Consider the following 23,069-nt stretch of genomic DNA (forward strand, 5'->3'; position numbering starts at 1 on the left):
TTTTTGGGGGGGGGAGGTCTGTACCGGGCGGTACACCTCCACGCCGCTAATTTAAAATGTGCGCCAGTTGAAACTCCTCTGCTGGAGGAAGTCTGAACTTTATCTACGGTATTAATTTTCTACTTTCTCAGAAGATGTCACTATCTGGAAATTTTGGAGTTTTTGAACTGTGTCATTTTCGATGTATTTTTGTTTTACCGGTAGTAAGAAGTGTGAACTTTCTCTTCTAGAGGACACTACTGAAAAACTACAATGGTGCACCCTAGTGCGACGTGAAAGAACTGTTTTTTGGAGAAATTTTTATCTCAAAAGTTTGTTTCTTGTTAAATTTCTTTCTGTTATTGTTTAAGTTGGCTGTATACCCCTCTCTTCCCCCTTGTTTTGTATTTAGCCAATCCCGAATTTCTTTAATTAATTTCTGACCATTCTGATGTATCTTCCCCCAACTTGAATATGCTGCTTATCCCGAACCAATAAAGTGATTGTGGGCGGGTGTTTTCTTCCATGAAACGCCTTGAACTTTCCGCGAGAGTATATCAACTGCTGATTTTAGGGTCTCGGTGCCACTTCTGTTCCATCTTTAAGTGTGTAAAGTACATAGCAGGGGGCGGGAAGCGCCTCTTTCTTCGGCAGCGGTCAACAACAAGGTAATGGTCGATTAATAACTTCTTTCTTTGCTAGCTCAGCAGTTTAACTCTCGGGGCGGGTCCGAAGTTTTTCCGTAATGTAACCTTCCTTAATATGTAAAGACACTTAGTATCTATTCTATCTTTTAAACTGCATATCGGGATAGAGAGTGCTTAACCCTCTCGAGCTCCCACTCATATTGCTTTGAGGTGAACTTATTTCTCACAACCGATTCTTCCTTAATGTAATGTAAATTGTTCTTTTCTAAGTCACCTCTGTAGTATGGGATTAGCCCTTGCATCAGTGGCCTAGAGCCAAATTAGGTTTTGAAACAAGTACATTAGGAGTGCAGATCGCCTCCTCTCAAATTGTTATTTTAGAGGTCATGTAATTAACCTTTTTCACTTAATAGACCTCAGTAGGTTGGGTATTTTACCCCTGTGTCTATGTCCTGAAAGGACAACTTGAAGGTGGAGTTTGGTGTGGCTTTTGAGAGGCTTAAAGTTTGAGAGCGAGTAGCTTTTTCTTGAAAATTGAGTGTTGTATGCCTCGAGGAGGCTTTTCTGTGTAATTTGGAGCAAGTGCTCCTGATCATGAATGGGGTTTTCTGCCCCTCTGTTAAAACTTATTTTGGAGTAAGGTTGGGCTGATTGCCCAAGATTTGTGAAGTCGGGGCGCGAAGCCCAAATCCGGTAAATGTTGTAACCATACTTTTGTTGCCTTGCTACTCTGTACCTGCCATGCTTGTTATTTCTTAATTTTGAAAAGAAAATATAACCTTGTTAAGTTTTACGTTAACTTTAATTTCGTAGCTTGAGACCTGTTCACACCCGCACCTTCTTTCACCTCTACCTACCACATAAAAACGGTAACAGTTACTATTACTGTTTTTCTTCTTCTTGTTATTATTATTATTATTATTATTATTATTATTATTATTATTATTATTTAATCCGTTTACTGTCCAGGGTTCGTTTCTTCCCTCGGACTCAGCGAGAGATCCCACTTCTGCCATCTCAAGGGCAGTGCCATGGGGCTTGATACGTTCTGTCAGGGATACAATCAGGGAGAACGGCCAGTACCTAGCCCAGGCGGCCTCACCTGTTATGCTGAACAGGGACCTGATGGGGATGGAAAGATTCGAAGGAAGCTGTCGTGGCCGTAATTTAGGTGGCATCCCGTCATTTGCCTGGAGAAGAAGTAGGAAACCACGGAAAACCAATTCGAATATGGCTGAGGCGGGAATGGAACCTCCTCTACTCAGTTGACCTCCCGATGTAAGTGGACCCCGTTCCAGTCCTCGTACCTCTTTTCAAATCTCGTGGCATAGCCGGGAATCGAACACGGAACTCCGCGGGTGGCAGCTAATCACACTAACCACTACACCACAGAGACGGACGGTTGTCTCGTGTTCATTAAATAGGAATGTCGCATAGTCATTGCACTAGATATCCAGGCATTCTCGAGAAAAATGTCTGTGGTAAATTTCTAGTGCCTTATATTAACTAAACGTTAATTAACTAATAAGTGAGCGCATATCTCATTGGGTAGCGCCGTAGTCGTTTGAAGACCAACTGCGTGCATGTATTTATTTTTCTTCCTTTCTTAATCCTTTACCATCAGGGGCTGGTTCTTCCTTCGGAATCAGCGGCGGATACCACCTTTACCGCCTCATGGGCAATGTTATGGAGTTTGAGACTTTGGATAGGAGGGATCCTACTGGGGAGGAGAACAAGTACCTCGTCCAGGCTGCCTCACCTTCTAAGCTGAACAGGGGCCTTGTGGGGGATGGGAATATTGGAAGGGATAGATAAGGAAGAGGGAAAGAAGCGGCCGTGACGTTTGCCTGGAGGAGGAACCACGGAAAACCACTTCCAGAGTGGGTGAAAAGGGGATCCGCTACCCCTGTCTACTCAGTTAACCTCTGGAGTTTGAGTGGACCCTGTCTCAGCTCTCGTACCACTTTTGAAATTTCGTGGCAGTGCCGAGAATCGCACTTAGCCCTCCGGGGGTGGCAGCTAATCACAACAATCACTCCACCACAGAGACGGTTTCTTGTCCTTCTTATGTTTTATTCTGACTATATTCTGTGTATGAATATTTGTACCGGTACAGAATTTTGGGTAGAAAATGAAACGTTCAACTCGCTACCTGATTTTTCATTTTTTCCCAATTTCTAAACCTTTGCAAATAATCTTCTCTAGGTTATACGCAGAGTGAAACATTATAACGAGAGAAAAAAGAAAGGAAAAAGAACCATCTACACAGAGGGACTTGAAACCACGATGGCCTTATTACCAGCCTCGTGCGCTATCCACACTACCACGTGTTTGATTATCACATAAATGACATTTAACCAAAAAAAGGCACTTGCAACTTGTCAATATTGATTTTTTGGAAAATATTTAAACATTTGTATTCGAGAAGTCACCTTACGTAAGCCTACTATGAGTATGAAAAAGTACGAGACCTCCCTACCTGAAGGACCCCCTTGCGAGATGTATTTTAGAGAGTTTGTGGTTGAAGAGCAGGCATGAAACAGAACATATCTACTAAAGTCTCAGCTACCGAGCTCGATAGTTCCAGTCGCTTAAGTGCGGCCAGTATCCTGTATTCGGGAGATAGTGGGTTCGAACCCCACTATCGGCAGCCCTGAATATGGTTTTTCGTGGTTTCCAGTTTTAATACCAGGCAAATGCTGTCACTGTACCTTACTTAAGGCCACGGTCGCTTCCTTCCCACGACTAGGACTTCCCTATCCCATCGTCGCCATAAGACCTATCTGTGTCGGTACGACGTAAAGCAAATAGCAAAAACAAAGTCTCAGCTTAACTTTGTGAAGGAGATACCGGTATGCTTTTAAGTTTAGGCACTCATGGTGTAGATATAAAACTATTGGACACACATGTTTATCGTCGTATTAACGTTATCTCATCAGTGAATTTGAAAATTTGAGTGATTAAGGCTCTAAGGGATGACATAGTTTTCTCCATACATCGGTCATTAGTGTAGTGATGTATCAGAGTCAATTCTCCTAAACGTTAATATAAAAGCTATGATAGGCCTAACTAACCGTTATTATTATTATTATTATTATTATTATTATTATATTAATATTATTATTATTACTATTATTACAAGGGCTTTTTTCTGGAAAAAGAGGTGCCGGTTCTCACAGGAGGGAAATTAATGAAGAAGACATGGGATTTACCGAAAACTTAATAAAGCGGGTAATTTTCGTCGTAATCTACTAACACTGAATTCAAAACAATTTCCAAAGTTTTGACATGTCATCATCCTCCTCAGTTCGTTTTCTGGTCTTGCTTTTTGTATCCATGGCTGAATGAGGACCTTATAACAACCAAGTTTTGACATACTTCGTTGGATCAAATACCATCAAAGGAGGTCCAACAATTCTTATAAATAGTAATGAGGTAATGGTTTTCACTGACAAAGATGATCTTTCTGGAGTCACAATCAAGTTAATCTGAGAGTCTTTAAAGTTGAGAAGAACATTGGACTTAACAGTACTAGACGAATCAGACAACAAAGCGATAATCGATACATTACACAAAGGGGGCTCTGAACCAGGCTGCTTTAAAACTGGAGGAAATTCTTAAGAAGGCATTACCTCCTACAGTAATTAACAATAGAAAAACAAAACCATGGTTTACAGATGCCTGCTACAAAGCAAGAAAAACAGCTTGTCAGCCCTGCTTGCGGCAAAATTGCAGTGCACGAAAGAACGGCTGGAGTACTACGCTAATTTAAGAACAGAATATAGAGCCGTAGGCAAACAAGCCCGTCAGACGTTTCTGGAAAGGGAAGAAAAACGTTTAATTGGAGAGGCTATACAGGACCCTTACAAATCTTTGCGTCCTAAACTGCCAAAGTTTTCTCGTAACATACCAATGGCTGTTTGGGAAGCGCACCTTCGTGCAATTCTTCAGGAGAGGGACACGCGGCCAATCAATTTTCATGTCGACCCAACAGTTATCCCAGATGACTCAGAGAGATTTACGCTTGAAAAAATGGAAGAAACTGTATAAAGCCTAAAAAATGGGAAAGCATGTGGTCCAGATAACATTTAAAATGAACATTTGAAAGGGATATTCCAAGTATTAAAAGAATCCATTTGCCAGTTATTGAATGAATGTTTACAACAGGGTAGGATACCAGAGTGCTGAGCTAAGTCCACAATAAAAATGATGTATAAGTGCAAAAGTGATACAGCAGACCCTAATTCGTACAGAGGAATCGCTCTGGAATGCGCGCTCTTAAGGACACTGACTCAGCTGGTATGTAAGCGCTTCACAATATTAATCGACGACAAGCTCCCAGACTCCCAGTTTGGCTTCAGAAGAAGAAGATCAACCATTCAAGCCATCGATTGTCTACAACAGTATATTAATGAAGCTCTCGTAAATCCAAAGGAAAAACTTAATGCAATCTTTATTGATTATTCTAAGGCTTTTGATACGATCAATAGAGTTATCCTATTAGAGAAGTTGCGAAAGATCGTCGGGCCTAGTTGTCTACTTCCAATCATTAAGAATCTCTTTATAGGCGTCCTTCAAGGCGACCCTCTAAGCCCATTGCTTTTCATTGCCACTACATCTGACATTGTACAAAGAGTAGCTTCAGAAAATGTCAATAATCTCATGTATGCAGATGAAATGGTTCTGACGTCAACTTCTCAGTTGGATTTGCAGACTACTTTTAATAACGTTACGAAATGGGCAGAAGAGAACCAGCTGAGGTTAAATGAAAATAAGACTGTCTCTTTGACCATCAGAAAAGGAGGAAAACGGGGAACATTCTTAATCAATGACCAGCAACTGAAGTCAGTCACAAATTTTAAGTACCTAGGAGTCACTTTTTAAACACCGGGGAACGTGTTCTCTTTACATGTAAAACACCGACTAAATGCTGCCATAAAATCCATTAACGACATCAGATCTTTGAGCCAACTCTCACTTTCATGTGCCATCGAGTTATTTCATCTTAAAGTTAGTCCTGCAGCCACCTATGTATTAGAAATATATGGATATATCTTGTAAAGTGGCAATTAGTATAGAAAATGTGAAAGCATTATATTTAAAGAAAGTACTTTGTTTATCAAAGTATACTCCGTCACGCCTCGTATACCAACTGTCGAGGGAATTATTATTATTCTCTGTGGAAGAGCTGCGTTTGAATCTACTGTTCCCGGCCACCCGAGGGTACAAGGAACTCCTACAAGAGCTTCAACAAAAAAGGGACAGCATATGGTGGGACTTTCACCAATGTGATACGATGATCAACCGCAACTCGAGTCAGGGAGGCTATGAGTTGAGACACGTTGTGACCAGACTCTCAGTCCACGGATTTCACCAACGCCTGTGTATTAAAGTGAGTTTCCATGAGTCAACTCCGGACTGCAGGTGCAAAAGATGCGGCGAACTTTGTGAACGCTATCACGTACTTAAGTGTAAACTGAGAATAGAATCCTTAACAAAATTCTGTACAGACGATTGCTCATAAGAATCTTGTCCTTGCACATTTGTGCGAAATAAAACATTTATTTAAATCCCCTTTCACACTCACTTGAAGATATAGCTATTGTGTTGAGAGTCCTCCGAACCCAAGAAAGTTCCCTGGGCATTTCTTTTCTGAATTTCAGATGATCTTTGAAGATTCGAATAGCTTCTCTTTCATTCAGTTGGAATCTTCTTACCAGTGTGCCTATTTCTGGTTCTCCATACAGAATATTTTCTCTTGAGTTTGCTGGCCAATTCTTAGAATCCAGAACTCTTGCACATCTTGACAGCTCAGTGTCTTCTTCGGAAAGTAATCTTCTCTGTAGAGAAGTTTTAAATTGTTCATAGAAATCATTCGGGGAGATTGGTGGATCATAAATTATGTTTTTCTTATGAAGTGGAACACACTTAAACTGTAGATTTGCAGCTGCCTCAAGAGCTTTCTGATAGTAAGGCCCTAGGACATACCTCCTCTTCTCACAAATATCAACAAGACACTCAATCTGGTTGTAGCTTTGTAACCTTAGTTCAGACAGTTCATGCAAAGCATAGCAAATTAATCCCAGATAGAAAATAAATTCCACAGATGTTATTTTCCTGTGAAGACCATAAGTGCATTTTTCCTTTCTATCACAACCACCATCTGATTTACCTTTTTCAAAATGAATTACCAGTGCTTCCAAATCCTGCCAAACAGCCAAAACAGTTCTACAGCTGGATGCAACCCACCTTGTGGACATAAATCTTCCAGTTTTTACAATCTGCAATCTACGGTGTAGCTGCACATGACTGGACCTGCCTTGCATTCTTTGGAGAGGCATGATACATAACATATAATTTGTCCATAAAACTCTTAAATCTATTGATGCCAGAAACCTCTTTCACAACATCGTGTACTGATAATTCCAGTCTATGGTTAAAACAATGCCACTAAACAATGGCAGGAAATCTGTCTTTGAAAAGTTTTGAAACTCCTCCACGTACTCCGAACATTGCTGCGGCACCATCACACGTCAGTGAAACTAAATTTTCCTTTAGAAAATCTTCTGTGAACCCTAGTGTTCCTATAGAAGACATCAAGCTTTTGCAAATTGCATTTGCTGTTACGTCATCTAACTCAATTAAATCAGTGAAAAGGTCGACTGAATCTACCATTTTTATTTCTTAAATGTAGGTGCGAACATATACTATCAGAACACACTTTTGACTTAGAGTAGTTGATTCATCAAGAATAAGAGAGAACTTGCTCCTTGAATCAAGTATATTTTTTATCAAGCTTGTTCTCATTTCACTGCCTATGTGGTTTACTACTGTACATTTATACAGGAATTACATGAATGCAAAATTATCCCCATGTCAACCCCGTTCAATTCTGTAAATCAATTACAGTTTCAAAACTGTAGAAAAACTGGTTCTTTTTTGCCACCTTATAAGCAGTACGAAATACTTTACAAGTAATTTCCTTTTTTCTCTCTAATGACTTTAGACATACTATCTCAAGTTCTTCTTTTTTCACTTCTTCAGTTATTTTATTAGCACTTTTATGTCCAGCACTTTATTTGTGGTCAAAAATCTTTTTCCTGTGAAATGTTAGCTTCTGTTTGCGATTTTTTTCCATAAGACACAATTTCACAGTTTATCCGCTCTTTTGATAGTCGCATATCCACATTCTTCTGTACAACTAAACTTCCAACATTTTTGCACACTGAGCAACCTAACTTGCCGCCATGAAAATACAACCAAACATTTTTCTTTTGTTCTAAAGTCCAACAACTAGGCAACAGACTTTGAAATCAACTTTGAACTTTACAGACCGTTATGGAACTCGTCGATGCATCTGTTGCTTCAAGTTCGAAACTTGAGTTTGATGATACTCCAGCTTGATGGGCTGACGAACTGCTTGGGCAATTTTTGCATTTGGTGGTAGGCACACAAAAGTAAAAGAATTTCAGAATTCTCGCCTCGTGGTTGACAGATTTAGGTTATGTCTATTGCCGCGTAAGAAGTGGTACAAACTACGGCTGAGAATGCAACAAACACAGGTAATTTTCTACATCAACAAACAACAGTACTATATATTGAGGGCAATCAAGATGAAACGTAACTGGAACTGGGACCAATATATAAAACAGCTACAAATTGAGCAAAGAAAGAACAAGGACGAATACCGTATATCCATGCTGCCCGCAAACCGGAAGAATGTTTTCGATTTCGATTGATTTCGATTCTCGAAATAACAAGGCGATATGCGATATTTCCTTTTCAATTAAGGTCATTTAGCGCGGGAACAGTAAAAATAATATTTTTAAAAGTCCTTAACCTGAAAAAGTCATATTTGAAGTCTAAATATTTTTTAGAAATTTGTATCCACGAAGAGGTTCAGGAACGCCGTTCCGGTGCGTTCCGCCAGAAAAAAGTCCTGATTATTACTAATATTACTATTATTTTTTCGCTGAGGCTATCGAGGATAACGTTAAGTCTTTTCACATTCGGCAGTGAACTTTGCTTTATTTGAGCACACAATTCCCCCATTCATTGAGATTGGGCCTGCTTGCGTACCTCTGTCCAAGGGACACAGTGTCTTATTTCTAGTTGTTCGTCACGGTTTAGCCCGTTCGTCCCTGTTATAAGGATTGCAGCTTACCTTACGAACATTATCGCCGAATCTTGGTGCAGTCGTTCACTTCCCGATACTACTAACATTTGCCGAGATGAATCACATACTGAACAATACTACTGCTCCATGTGCTTACCGTCTACGTCACCTGTGACAACACGCTCTTCTCCAACCTTCCAGAAGGTGTAACATTGCATCAGAGTTCTTGTGAATTCCGTGCACATTGATATAAACGCCCAATCAACCACCCGGCAGGAGAGTATGCATTCATCGTCGGTGTGCGGTTGTAGGGTACTGCTACTCACATGTTCTTTCCCCATATATTTGGGAACTTTGTTTGAAGACTCCATTACGTGGTGGCTGAAGGGGACTCTTATTATTTAAACCTTATCTATGGAACCAGGACAAGTTTTGCTTTGCTCCCTACCGAGCTCGATAGCTGCAGTCGCTTAAGTGCAGCCAGTATCCTGTATTCGGGAGATAGTGGGTTCGAACCCCACTGTCGGCAGCCCTGAATATGGTTTTTCGTGGTTTCCCATTTTCATACCAGGCAAATGCTGTCGCTGTACCTTACTTAAGGCCACGGTCGCTTCCTTCCCACGCCTAGCCCTTTCCTGTCCCATCGTCACCATAAGACGTATCTGTGTCGGTGCGACGTAAAGCAACCTGGAAAACTTGCAACTTGCTTTGCTCCCCATCTATCTACCTACACATGTTTCAATTCCTTGCCTGAAGGGGCCCATGGGTCTCATAGACGGTAATACCGTTTCTCAGGGCAGGTGATTTGTAACAGTGAAGGAGATACTCGGATAATGTGAGGGAGTTGGCGGCAGTGGCCAATTCGAGGAACACTCCCGACATTCGTCTTAGTGCAGGAGGACGGGATACCACGGAAAACCGTTTACAGGACAGCCGACGGTGGGAACCAGCTTGACTCCGTCTTCCGAATACAGAGGCGCAGATTCATGGTAGAGCCGTGGCCACCACTCCTCTGGTCGATTGGTCGGATGGAACGCATACATGTCCGACTCCGGGCCAGCAGTAGCCGCTAGTAGGTCGAAACCTACTCGGCATCCGCCTAGCCTGTACTCACCATCATCACCATCATCATAATCATCACACATAATTTCATTTCCCACACTGAAGGGGTGGTGCGGGTCACCCACAGGGTTGAAACCTGTCTGTGGACAAGAGATTCGGGCGTGTTAATGGAGAAGCGAAATGGGTAGAAAGACGTGACAAATGAAAGAGATGGCGGGTTGGGGGATTGTGCCTCTTGGGTAAGGGTTTTTAATGACTTTATTTAATTTCTTTCGTTACAGTAACGAAATGGATTGTATGAGTTATTATCATACACAGATTGTAATGTTGTGTACCGGTTTTTAAAAATATATACTAAAACCATACGGTATCATGTACAGCTCATTTGTATTATTTGCTTCTCTACCTCTTACTAAAATTATGCCAGAAGTCGAATCATTTGTGCCACCCATATCCGAGACAAACGTCCCTTGGCCTCGATCGACGTTTGGTCAGAACCAGACCCGCGAACGAAAGCTCGGGGAACAAATAAAATGAGGAGGTGAAACCAGTCCACCACTAAAAAGCCCTTTCAGTCAGAGGAGAGAGAAGGAAACAGGACGCGACGCTCCGAACTAGTCGAATACGCCCAAGGCTGTGGCTATTTTAAGAGTGTTCCATGCCAAGGGAGGCAATTTCACATTTACATTCATGTTTCACGAGTGCTAACGTATAATTTTGGCGGGCAAAATATACATGACATTTGGATCCTGACATCAACAAATGAAGTAGAATTTACTCTAAATTCCGAGCTAGAAAGAATGCTTTATTCATGAAGCGAATTGAGGTCACGGGGTTTCAAGCGCAATATATGTAAAACAGATGTGTCACTGAAAGAGTGCCAGTAGATGGGGAGTGCTACAAATTTTGGCTCCCCTCAAGTGACGCTTGTACTCAGATTAATTGGCGGAATAGTAATTACATAAAACTACCGATCGATTTGCGATGGCAGGGAGCTCACGTGAAAGAGGATATCGGCATCTTTTAGATGAACATTTTTAGATGTCTCGAATTCAAACTGATAACGATGCCGATTTTCTTAAGGAGGATTGCCGTACTCTCCAACCCTAAGTGTAGGCCACTTGGCAATAAATGAGGGTGTTTTCTGGCCGATGGTCAGTCTTGCGAGAACTACCAGAGGAAGAACCTATGCTAGTTGCGGTCGTGAGTGTTGTAGTCATTTGTCCGAGACGGGAGTGTAATTTAGCACTGTAAATCGCGAGCGCTTTGAATGATTGCTTACTGTGCCTGAATGAATTCACAAATTCCGTGCCTACAAAGGTAAGACTGCTGTAAAGATGACTGGGTATTGATCGGGAGTTGGCTGCGACAATACTAATGTGAATTAAGGGCCGATATTAATGAGCAAGTTCTAGAGATTCAGAATAGTGTTAGGGGCGGTAGAATAGCGTCAGCTGGAACATTCCGCTATTCTGAGCAAGGCTCTTCACGTCTTATGAGTCGCATTACTCGCTACGTTAATACGTGCCGGCCTTCGCTATGCTGACCTTCTTTAATTAGGGGTAAACTGCAAAGTTACCTAATACTCTGTGTGTGTGGCGAATTATCTAGGAAGGTGTCGTGTGGCGAGAGTTGGAGCTAATATTTCCTTACGGATTACGTAAAGACTGTAGCAGCTGGACGATCCAAGACAGCATGGACTGCGTCGTGAATATGACCATGTAAGTTCATCAATGGGAGCTCGTGGAAGGAGAAGTTGATCATCAAAAGATGAGTGGATGTCCATCTTTATGACTTGACATGTAAAACACCGGTAAGTATGTAGGATATTTCAAATTTATAATTGTTGTAAATAATGCATGCTATGATATTGAGTTTGATTTGCTAATGGTAACATAAATACTAAGAGCTAAAATTTCAGGACGAAGCCACATTTTCCTTGATATTTTGTGGGATGACTTTCATTTTCATTATTGATTTTTGTAATATGTATTAGTGCCTATGGAAGACATAATCAGAGCAGCTTAAAGCATCAACAGGTGAGATGGAAAATAGTCGTAAGTGGTGGATTAGAATTATCACGTCTGAGAGTTTTATCATTGTTCAATGTTGTCGTTGTGGGGAATAGCATAGGTGGATGCTCCCCCCCACCCCGTGAGCAGAGAATGTATGCCAGTCACAAATTTTACAGCTTTGCCTCTTGTGGATTTTCATTGTTTCCAGTAGATAATTTGCAGCCTTTGTGTTACATAAAATTATTATTAATGCATCTAACTTGGTTAAGATTATGTTATCCCTGGTTTGTATATTGAAGAATTATGACTTGCTAGACGGTTTAGGGATTTCAGACTTGTGTATCACTAACAGAGGATACATGTTCGAATTTGGCTGATGGGCGGGTCGTGCCGGCATACGAGAACTTTATGCTAAGCTTTCCCCGGGGCAGAAGAAGTGTATGTCTGTGTTTTTCTTCCAGGAATGTCCCCACATGTAACTATGTTCATAAGAACCAGAACACCTTGAAATACTAGCGATAGAAAGTTCATATTCACAGGACATATGCATTAGTATGCTCTGATGAAATAATTAACATTTGAACCATGCCGGCCTTCAGGTTAAAGGTCCACATAAATATCTCTGCGCACCACCACCGACTGGTAAAATCTGCCTGACCGAAGGTAATGGATCAGTGCCCTTCAGAAGTACCGGTATGCATGAAACGTACCGTCAAATGAGTGAGTGTGAAAGATGGTGCATTATTGGCATGAGAGTACGTGATGCATCCATCCGGGAAATAGCTGCTCATGAGTGACGAAGTGCGTCGGCAGTGCAGCGATTGTGTACAGAATGGTTCACACACAGCCGTAGAATGCGACGAGATGGGTCTGGTCGCACCACACACACCACCCCACGAGAATATTGACACCTCATCCGACTGTCATTGCAGGACAGATCTGCGTCCTCCTGGCGCAAGAGTGGAATAGTGTAACACATCGTACACTATTAGGAGTGACAGTTCGTTGCCGTTTATTACGGTCTGGGTAACCGGCGCCCCGTCCACTTCTCCGCCTACCTTTGACTAATGTACATATACATGCTAGACTTCAATGGTGTATGGAACGACGTCACTGGGGACAGGAATGGCAGGAGATGGTGTTTCCGGACGAACCCAGGTTATGTATTGAAAATGATGGCCACATTTTGGTTCGCCGCAGACAGGAGGAGAGGCATCAGATTGACTGCATTCGCACAAGACATACAGCGTGAAGTCAAGGCCTTGTGGTGTGGGGTGCTTTTGGGTACAACCACAAAACACAGTTGGTGCGTATCCAGGGCACTGTGACCAGTTTGACCTACGTGAATGACATCCTGCGACCCGTAGCCATACCCTTTCTGCACGACACACCAGACGCCATATTTCAGCAGGACAATGTGCGTCCACATGTTGCTTGTTGTCACATGATATCAGACGGTTGCCCTGGCCCGCCCGATCACCGGACTTGTTGTCAATCGGAAGTGTGTGGGATATGGTGAAACGGCGGGTGCGGCGCTATGACCCAATGCCAACCACCAAAGATGAACAGTGGAACCAGGTGAATGCAGCATGGATGGCTATACCCCAGGACGCAATTCACGCTTTATACGCCATCACGCATGGAACAAGTTATCAGTGCATTTAAAGGACCCAATGCCTAATAAACAACAGGACATATGCTGAACCTAGGTGACTGAAATGCTAATCGTTTCTGTAGAACACACAAATGAACATGTCCTGTGAATATTAACTTCCTGTCTCTATTCTTTCAAGGTGTTCTGTTTTTTATGAACATGAGGGAAGGGATATATTTTCCTTCAGACGAAACAGGACCTATGTTTTCGTCGTTGCCTTGTCTTTTTGGTAGGGCAGAGGTTCGTCCGGAGAATTTACTCAGTGTTGTATGTCACATAAACATTTTGTTCATGTGTTGATTGTATGATTTAGGTTAAAAGCGGTTGTTTACCTGCTAAGATATATTATTTAGGCAGACATCTACTCGGGTGATATAGCAAAGATGACTTGGAGAAAAAAAATTTTACGAAAATATCCCGGGGATGTAATTGCCAGACTTCAAATTATATATAACTCTTGGTTCGAGAAGACGAATCTGGACTTTCGTGGTCAGTTATTGCCAAGATGAAGTCTGTAGTGAATTTATATCACCGAACGCCCTTCAAGCATGTCAATATTTAAATGTTTTCATTGTGTTATTATTGTATTGCATTTGCAGTGTTTTCCTTTTGTTAAATTTCAGCGTATAAATTAACATTCGTAACCCCTCGTCATTCCTAGTACAACACTATCCAAATCCTAATTTTATTTTAGATAAAACTATTTCCTTTTTATGTTGATATTTAACGAACGCACCACCACCAACCCCTCCATTTTTACTCGAGCTAGGTCGGAGCTCATTTAGAAAGTAGGAAAATGGCGGTTCGAGGCACGTGGTTGTTGGCTCGGGTCATTTATCGATATCATCTAATCCGTGCTTAATGATGAGGTTACATGTGGGACATTTTAGCCATGTGCCCCACCCTCCTCCGATACGTTATATTTGGCACGCAAACTTGGACCGTGTTATCGTCTACTTGAGTCTTCTGACCAAGTGGCATGGTTACATTTGGCGTCAAGCAACGCGACACATTATTTGATCACTGCTGTCCCATTGTGCCCTGGAAATATGAGTACATTTGTCCCCCAGTTCTTGGGGCAAGGTTGTTGGCGAGGTAGCCATATGGGTACAATATAGGCATACCAACAGCAAATTTTCTTTTCTTATTTTTCAATTAAATGATGAATGCAAATATATACAAACACATATCTCTACATATGGTACACTAGAACAAAAACAGATATGAAGTTTGAAAAGATCTTCGGTATTTTTGCACACTGGTGAATTATCACGAGACACTCACTAATATTGACGTGATTGACCACTCTCGTGGGGACTTTTTGCCAATTTTGCCGAAAGTGTTGCACTATCCCACACACTGTATACTTGAAGTCTGCAAAAGAGGAAGGCAGATCTGCATTATACTAGGGTTCCTAAACGACGAAAATTTAAATGCGTGTTTCATCCTGTGCGAATGGCCAAAAAACGAAGATTGACTGTTGAATGCCTGATTTGCTGTTGCTGTGAGGTGGGACAATTATTAAGGGGTGATGTATGAAAAGACGTTTTCAAGGTTTGTATTAGTCACCGGATAATGCTTGGTGCTTGGTAGATGGAGTCTGACGGATGTGTGGGGGTATCTAGTGTTCTGATAGGAGGTATAAAGTGTGAGAGGTCTGTAGGTGGAGCTGGACGGGCTTTGCACTGACTTGAATAGGTTGGGCAAGTCCAGAAGTGTGGCATTGCGGAGGTGCTTGTTAGTTGGGGCAGATTGGTGTATAGTGGGGCTGATTAAAGTGGGGCGGCATTTAGCTGTAACGTGGTCATTATATTGTAAGCATCGCCTACATACAATGGCTTGTGGGGGAGGAGTGCGAAAGGGATCTACTCGACGATGGTCACGAAAAATATAGACACCATTTTCCAGCAGTCTGTCGAAATCATTGGTGGATGGTAAAAGGAGGCAAATCATTTAGGTCTGACCGGCGGCATTTTAAATTCAGATGGCCTACGTACGGAAATTCCGTCTCCTTGAAGTTCATGTGATGGCTAGGTCAACTACCTTGCTCACGCAGTTAAAAGTGTAATTGCTAGGCGATGGGGAAGTAATGACAGGCTGCACGACTTGCTGAAATGGTATAGATGAATCGAATTGAGCGGGACTGATGGTGTTGCTGTTCTCATTCGCAGCTTCTTCGCTGTTCATATTGATGATGATTCCCTGTCCCGTTGGAGGGATGTCGGCAAAGCCATCTTTATGTGTGCTGAAGTGAAGGAGGTTAGAATGGATTTTGTGGCCTAAGTGGCGTTCTGGGCGGAACTGGTGAGGAGTAATGAATGGGTCCCCTGGGGGTGGTGCTGGAGCGTACGAGTTGAAATGACAGGACGCTTGACTGGTAGGAGACGTTGGCAATTGACATCTGGAATAGTGATTGGAAAGACTATTGTTTCAACGATTTCGGGGTCCAGTTGAGAGGGAGGAGCGATGCTGGGAGTTTGGTTTTCCGTTGCGAGGCGGCGAGGAGCGAGCTCAATTCCATGTGCGGCGCTTGATGCTGTGTGATAGGCCACTGCTGCGGCTTCGGCGGCTGTTTTGTTTTGCTGAGTGGTGGTGGTGGTAGAGATAGTTTTAGAGACGGTAGAAGTTGTGACTGTTGTGTACTGATAGTACGGGTACTTTTTGTCCGCTGGACTATTCTAGACTTGACTCCAGGATGAATGATGAGTATTTAGTAGTGGCTGAGAAGGCTTCTAGCCTTGATCATAAAAGGATGAATAGCTGTACTGCACAAGTAGATATAAGTCCAGAGTTGAAAATCCACGAAGACACTAAGTCCACCTATCCGATACGCTTTCTTAAGCGTCGATAAGGTATTATGCTGGATTGCAGTGTGTGGGCTGGTCGGTCTTGACACTTACTGCGTGGTTTGGTATTACACCGCTAGGAGTGCAGTAGTTAGCGAAGGATGCCCCTCCCATCCCAATTCCAAGTAGAATATATTTGATCACGTTCCATTCTATTTACGAGTGCTGGACACTCGACTTTGTGGAGTTCCCTTTAAAAATTCCCTTGTGCTGGTCTATAGAAGTACGTGATTTAAATAAATTTAAATCGATAATTTATTCACTTTTTCCGTTAATCGACTTTAATTTCTGTGTAACACTTATCCTCATGCGTAAAAATGATCCGTTTCTAAGAAAGGCTCCTGCTTTCGTATACCCACCAACTCCTTCTCCCGTCTTCTTGATTGATCATGGAAACTACTCCTTTATTAAATATTGTAAAAATATGGTATTCGATTAATGTTTTATGTACAGGCACGGTCTGATACTATTTGTTAATTTTATTAATTGTTCTAAAGAACTTTCTATTTATAACTATTATCTGTTTCTGCTGGTTTGGGAATATGGTTAGTTATTTATGTTCTGATTCCTATTGGATTCTAATTGCCTCATTGAAATTTTAGTGCTTATTCGCAATATATTTTTCTGCCAAAAATCTCATTGTACCCACGTAGGTGATGTTCTTGAATAGTGTACATTCGTTTTGTTTGAGTCATAATAACATACTGTTTAAAGAACTTGTCCTTTCATCGTTTAACTAATTACCTAAACTATTTCCTACATGTTACTCTATCTGTACCCTCTCCATGGCGTCCCTTGAATGCCCAGCATGTTTCAGCAATGAGTTATGATTGTACACTCTAGAATACACTTGCAACAGTTACCTATTTTCAGTCATTCAAAGTAGTGTTGGTACTTGTATCACATAACTCTTGGTTGTTACAATGGCTAAGAATGAGAATGGTTGAGATGTTCCCTATCTCATTTTAACTTAACTTGTCCAGCATTACTACGTCATCATCTTCAAGTTTTCTTTCCAGGTAGCTTACGGCATTGGGCTCTACGTCTATTTGATGATAAGAATAGTTGACGTCGATACTCATGATAGGTGCAACAGTACGTAGTTTCGTTATTCACATTCCTTACTGGCCAATGTGTACCTCTGCACGATTTAAAATGTCTTCATCCAAAACTGCTTCCATGAACATGGTTCTTCGTGGATCCACGTAGAAATTGAGGGTAAATTATCCCTAGTCAATCTCCAACGTGGTTTCAAAGCAACTCAACGTTTTAAACTGAATATTTACGATTACAAAGAGTGCTGCAGTTGTTTCTTTCAGGTTAGGGAGAGGGATCGTCTTGATTAGGTCTGCTCTCAATAGGCTACCTAGGCTTCCTGTGTCGACTAAAGAACTGGCTGTTGCCCCACGTAACTGAACATTTTCATACATTTTGTTTTCACGCCATATGACTATAAATATCGGTATGTGTGACACATATGTATTTTCATTTGCACAGTCTTTAGCGAGATGTCCGAAATTGTTATATACGAAGCGGTTTGTTCCTAAATTCTTCGAGTGACAGTCAGATTATTTGTGCCCTTTCGTTCCACAGTTGTAACAGAGAATGTCTGGTTCTTTCGTGTCAACTAAGGCTTCCTGGATGATTCCTTCATGTTCCTTGAGCCATATAACTTTGCTGTTCACTTCATCCTGTGCGCCACCAATCACGTATTGAATAAGGGACTGCTCTTCTACAGAACCTCTACTGGCAATTTCTTTCATCACTAGTAAGTACCTTTTGTATGATTCTTTCTTCTGGTGAGCATTTCATGGATGTCTTTGGTTATATCTACAGTGGAGAATTATTCTTTGAGTATAGAAGCTAATTTATCCCATGCAGATATTTTTATTTCTCCTAGAACCGACAGTTTTGAGAGAATTGATAGGGATTCCTTTGTCAATACAAACGTCTGGATCTCGTTCTAATTGAAGAGTGAGGTTCCCTTTTCGAATTATGCAATCCATTTCTCAACAGGATACCTTCCACTTCCTTTAAATTGGTGTATGCATCTTTCAACATCTTGAAGTATAAGCTAGATCGCTCCGTCAGCCTGTTTCAAATGAGGTCTTGTAGGCTTAAAACTCCGACGTTCATTATTTCAACTGAAGTCATCCTCGCTTCCCGCAGATAAATATCTACGAGCGTAATATTGTGATTCTTCTGTCATTTTATGCGTCACATTGGTTTCAGTTACTTCATAAAATGCCCTGAATTACCGCCGTCATTGGCGTCTTCATCGTTCTCATAATAATCACCCTTATTTTCGTCTTCATCTTCATTCTCCAAAGCTTTGTTAAGTCAGTTAGATGGGTTATGATTCGGGATGTTAGGTGATTCTTGTCTCCTTCATAGCTTAAGCACAAAAAGAGAACTGGAAACCTCCAAATTATCCGAGACGTCGTCAATCCTGCCTATCTCCTTCGTTTTCATAGACAATCAAATTCGGGTATTCACTGAGTCGAAATATTTCTTTTTTTTTGCTAGGGGCTTTACGTCGCACCGACACAGATAGGTCTTATGGCGACGATGGGATAGGAAAGGCCTAGGAGTTGGAAGGAAGCGGCCGTGGCCTTAATTAAGGTACAGCCCCAGCATTTGCCTGGTGTGAAAATGGGAAACCACGGAAAACCTCTACGCGCACGGCCAACTCGCCCGGTGAAATATTTCTTATAATCCGTTCTATCTCGACTAACGTTAACATCGTAATAGGTCATGATTCGACTGGTCACAAATTAGGAGCATGCATCCGTCTTGAATACTCACTTCTTATCATAGAGAAGTAATTACATTCTACTCAAGACTTGCTATTTCTGCACCATCTACGTCTTAACGTACGTCTTGGAATATCTGCGACGTAATTCGTCTTCACTTCGTTGGCGTCTTTACAATTGCGCCGAATCTTCAGTAATCAGCTTCTTAAGTTTTTCCGTCTTCCGAATTTCGTGTTTCACATTATCCTCCGTCTATACCAGAGGAGTCCCCAAAGATTGTACGAAATTAATAGAATGTCTTTCTTGGATCCTTCCAGTCTTACCATCGTCAGTCAACCATCTACAGTATATATTCAACTTGCCTACCAGCCAACGAAGTGTTTATGAAATAGATTATACTAAGACAAGATTGAGAAACTTGTAGAGAGAGACAGATAGAGACAGATAGAGACAGAGAGAGAGAGATATATAGAGAAGAAAAATACACGTATTATAGTATTTGGAGACTGGAATGATGTGGTAGGTGAAGGAAATGATGAAGAGGTGGGTTGAAGATTTGGATTAGGTGTGAGGAATGAGAGGGAAGCAAGGCTGATATTTTCTGCAAAGAAGACTCGTTTGTTGTCAGAAACTATTATTTCGAGGAGCACAAAAGAACAAGGTATAGATGGACATGGGCAGTACATGGAATGAGATATTAGATAGATTATATTGTTATGCCGAGTACATGAGCCTTCTCAGCCACTACTAAATACTCATCATTCATCCTGGAGTCAAGTCTAGAACAGTCCAGGGGACAAAAAGTACCCGTACTATCAGTACACAACAGTCACAACTTCTACCGTCTCTAAAACTATCTCTACCACCATCACCACTCAGCAAAACAAAACAGCCGCCGAAGCCGCAGCAGTGGCCTATCACACAGCATCAAGCGCCGCACATGGAATTGAGCTCGCTCAACCTAGTAGTGGTAGATGAGCAGGTCATGTTGAAAAGTATGGAGTAAGGAAACGTGACAGAGAGACTATTTCTGGAAGAATTACAGCACGAAGGCAAGTCCAGAGACGTGGAAATGAGATTAGGCAGATAAAATAATGTAGAAGGGAATAAGATCAGTATAGTGTCAACGAAAAGCGGATTGAGTTCAGAGAAACTATAAAAGAGACCACCAAAGGAGTAATTGGATTTAAATTTGCAAGAAAAGAAGAAAAAATATGTTACCGACAACATGATTGTTAAAATGATGGAAATGATAAAATGGAAGAACGTTCAAAATGCATAAGGAAATCGAACTTATAGAGGACTGAATAGTGATTTAAGAAGAGAAACTGAGAAGGCCATAGAACATCTGTTTGGACTGAAGACATTAGAGAATGGGAGCAACTATGAAATAATGTACACGTTAGTGAAATAGACGATGTTAGAGGAAACAAAACCAAACCCACAGCGCAACAATTACGGAGAGCCATGGCATAGCAAGCGTCCACTGCTCAGCCCGAAGGCCTGCAGAATACGAGGTGTCGTGTGGTCGCCTCTACGAATCTTTTTGGCCGTTAATCCTGGCTTTCTAGACCGGGGCGTCCATCGCACCGTCAGATGGCTCTTCAATTTTAATCACGTAGGCTGAGTGGAACAAAACCATCCCTCAGATCCAGGTTAAAAACTCCGACCTGGTCGGGAATCGAATCCAGAGCCGACAGGTAAGAGTCAGGCAAGCTAACTCTACAAATTTAATAATATGGAAATAGGAACGAAAGGTGGAACGTTAGTGAGTAATCCACAGGAATACACCGAGCAAGTGGCTACGTGGTTTGGGTCATCTCAGCTTGCATTTTGTCTTGAAGATGGTTTTCGTGGTTTACCATTTTCACACCAGGCAAAGGCCTAGACTTTTACTATCCCGTCGTGACCATAAGACCTATCTGTGTCGGTGCGACGTATACCAAGTTGTAAGGAAATCCCACATGAAGTTACGGATAGGTTGAATGGGCAGAAGGAAGGAGCCTTTATGGAGCAGAGCAAATATGTAACGATTTCAAGATTGAAGGATATGATATAGTTCATGAAGATGAAATGGTGTACTCCATTTTGAAGACATAAGTAACAAAGACACTGAATGAAATGAAGAACCACAAAGCATGTGAAAAATATGAGATACCAGCTGATATCTTAAAATGTTTGGAGGAAATAGGTTTGCAGGTGATAACTTTTCCTTTCATAAGCTGCTTCAAGTCGCACCGACACAGATAGGTCTTATGGCGACGATGGAGCAGGAAAGAGCTAGGATTGGGAAGGAAGCGGCCATGGCCTTAATTAAGGTACAGCCCCGGCATTTGCCTGGTGTGAAAATGGGAGACCACGGAAATCCATCTTCAGGGCTGCCTAGAGTGGGGCTTGAACCCACTATTTACAGGATGCAAACTCACAGCTGCGCGCCCCTAACCGCACAGCCAACTCGCCCGGTGGTGATAACTTTTTGCGGCAATGAAATATATTAGAAAGGTGAATGGCCAGTAGATTTCCTTACGTCCATAATTGTCCCAATACAGAAGAAAAAGCATGAGAGAAATGTGAAGAATACGGAAAGATTAGCTAAATATCATATGCACCCAAAGTGCGTCTAAGTGTTCTTAATGCTATATTGAAAACTTGAACGTGCGGTTGAAGAAAAATATGGTTGTATGAAAGGAAATGGGCAAGCGATGCCGTTGGTCTACTAAGAACGATAGGTCAAGGAAGTATAGAGAAGGGCAAAGAGGCGTATATCATATTCATTGACCTAAAAATGTAATTTGACAGAGTGCAATGGGACATGCTGATGGACCGAGCGAGTTGGCCGTGCGGTCAGGGGCGCGCAGCTGTGAGCCTGCATTCGGGAAACAGTGGATTCGAACCCCACTGTCGACAGCCCTGAAAATTGTTTTTCCCTGGTTTCCCATTTTCATACCATGCAAATTCTGTGGCTCTACATTAACTTAATTAAAATCACGGTCACATCGTTCCAACTCCTAGCCCTCTCCTATCTCATCGCCATAAGACCTATCTGTGTCGTTGCGACCTAAAGCAAATAAAAAACAATCTGATGGAGATTGTAAAGGGGAAAATAGTGGATGTAACTGAAGGATTGGAACCGCAAAAGAGCCACAGGAAAAAGGTACTAGATGTTAGATGATATAAGCAGAAAAGAAGGAGGCTATGAAAGAATGAAGAGGAAGGTTGAAGATAGAGTTTGGATAGGAAATGAGATGTCGCAAGGCAGTAAGATTAGGAATTGTGTTAGACAAGTTCGCTGTCTTTCTCCAACCCGATTTGAATATATATATCTGGAAGGGATTGTGGGATTGTGACTGGATGGGGCATGATATATCAGTATTGGTGGAAGAAAGATTGAATTCTACAGATTTACTGTTCACAGGCAAAACATAAAGACATAGGACATTGAATGAAATTTTAAGTAATCTAAGTGACATACGAGGAATATAGAATTAAAGTAAGTGAAGAGAAAATGAAAGAGGTGGTTACAGGTTTAAAGGACAGAAGAGTGAAGTACATGATAGGGCATGAAAAAATACCGTAGAGCTTGTTAGCCTAAATATCTGGGAATCTGAATAAGAGGGGACTTACAATGTGGACAAGAAATCATAGCGGGGATAGCGGTGGCTAGAGAAGCATTTAACAGAAAGAGACTGCTTTGTGGTAGCCTGAATCAAGAACTGAGGAAACATCTGGCGTAGTGCTTGGTGTGGAGTGCTGCTTTGTAGGGGACAGATGTCTGGGCAATGAGGAAAGAGGAAGGGAGAAAAATTGAAAAATTGATGTGAATGTGGCGAAAAATGGTAAAGATGAATTGGGTCGATAAAGTGATGAATGAAGGGTTGATAAAGAGAGCTGCAGAAGATAGAAGCATGCTGCAGATCGTGAAGAATAGATAAAGGACCTGTATAGGACACAATTTAGGAATTTGGTAGTGGATGTAACCGAAGGATTGGAACCGCGA

Source organism: Anabrus simplex, chromosome 2, assembly GCF_040414725.1.
Source record: "Anabrus simplex isolate iqAnaSimp1 chromosome 2, ASM4041472v1, whole genome shotgun sequence".
Lineage (NCBI taxonomy): Eukaryota > Metazoa > Arthropoda > Insecta > Orthoptera > Tettigoniidae > Anabrus > Anabrus simplex.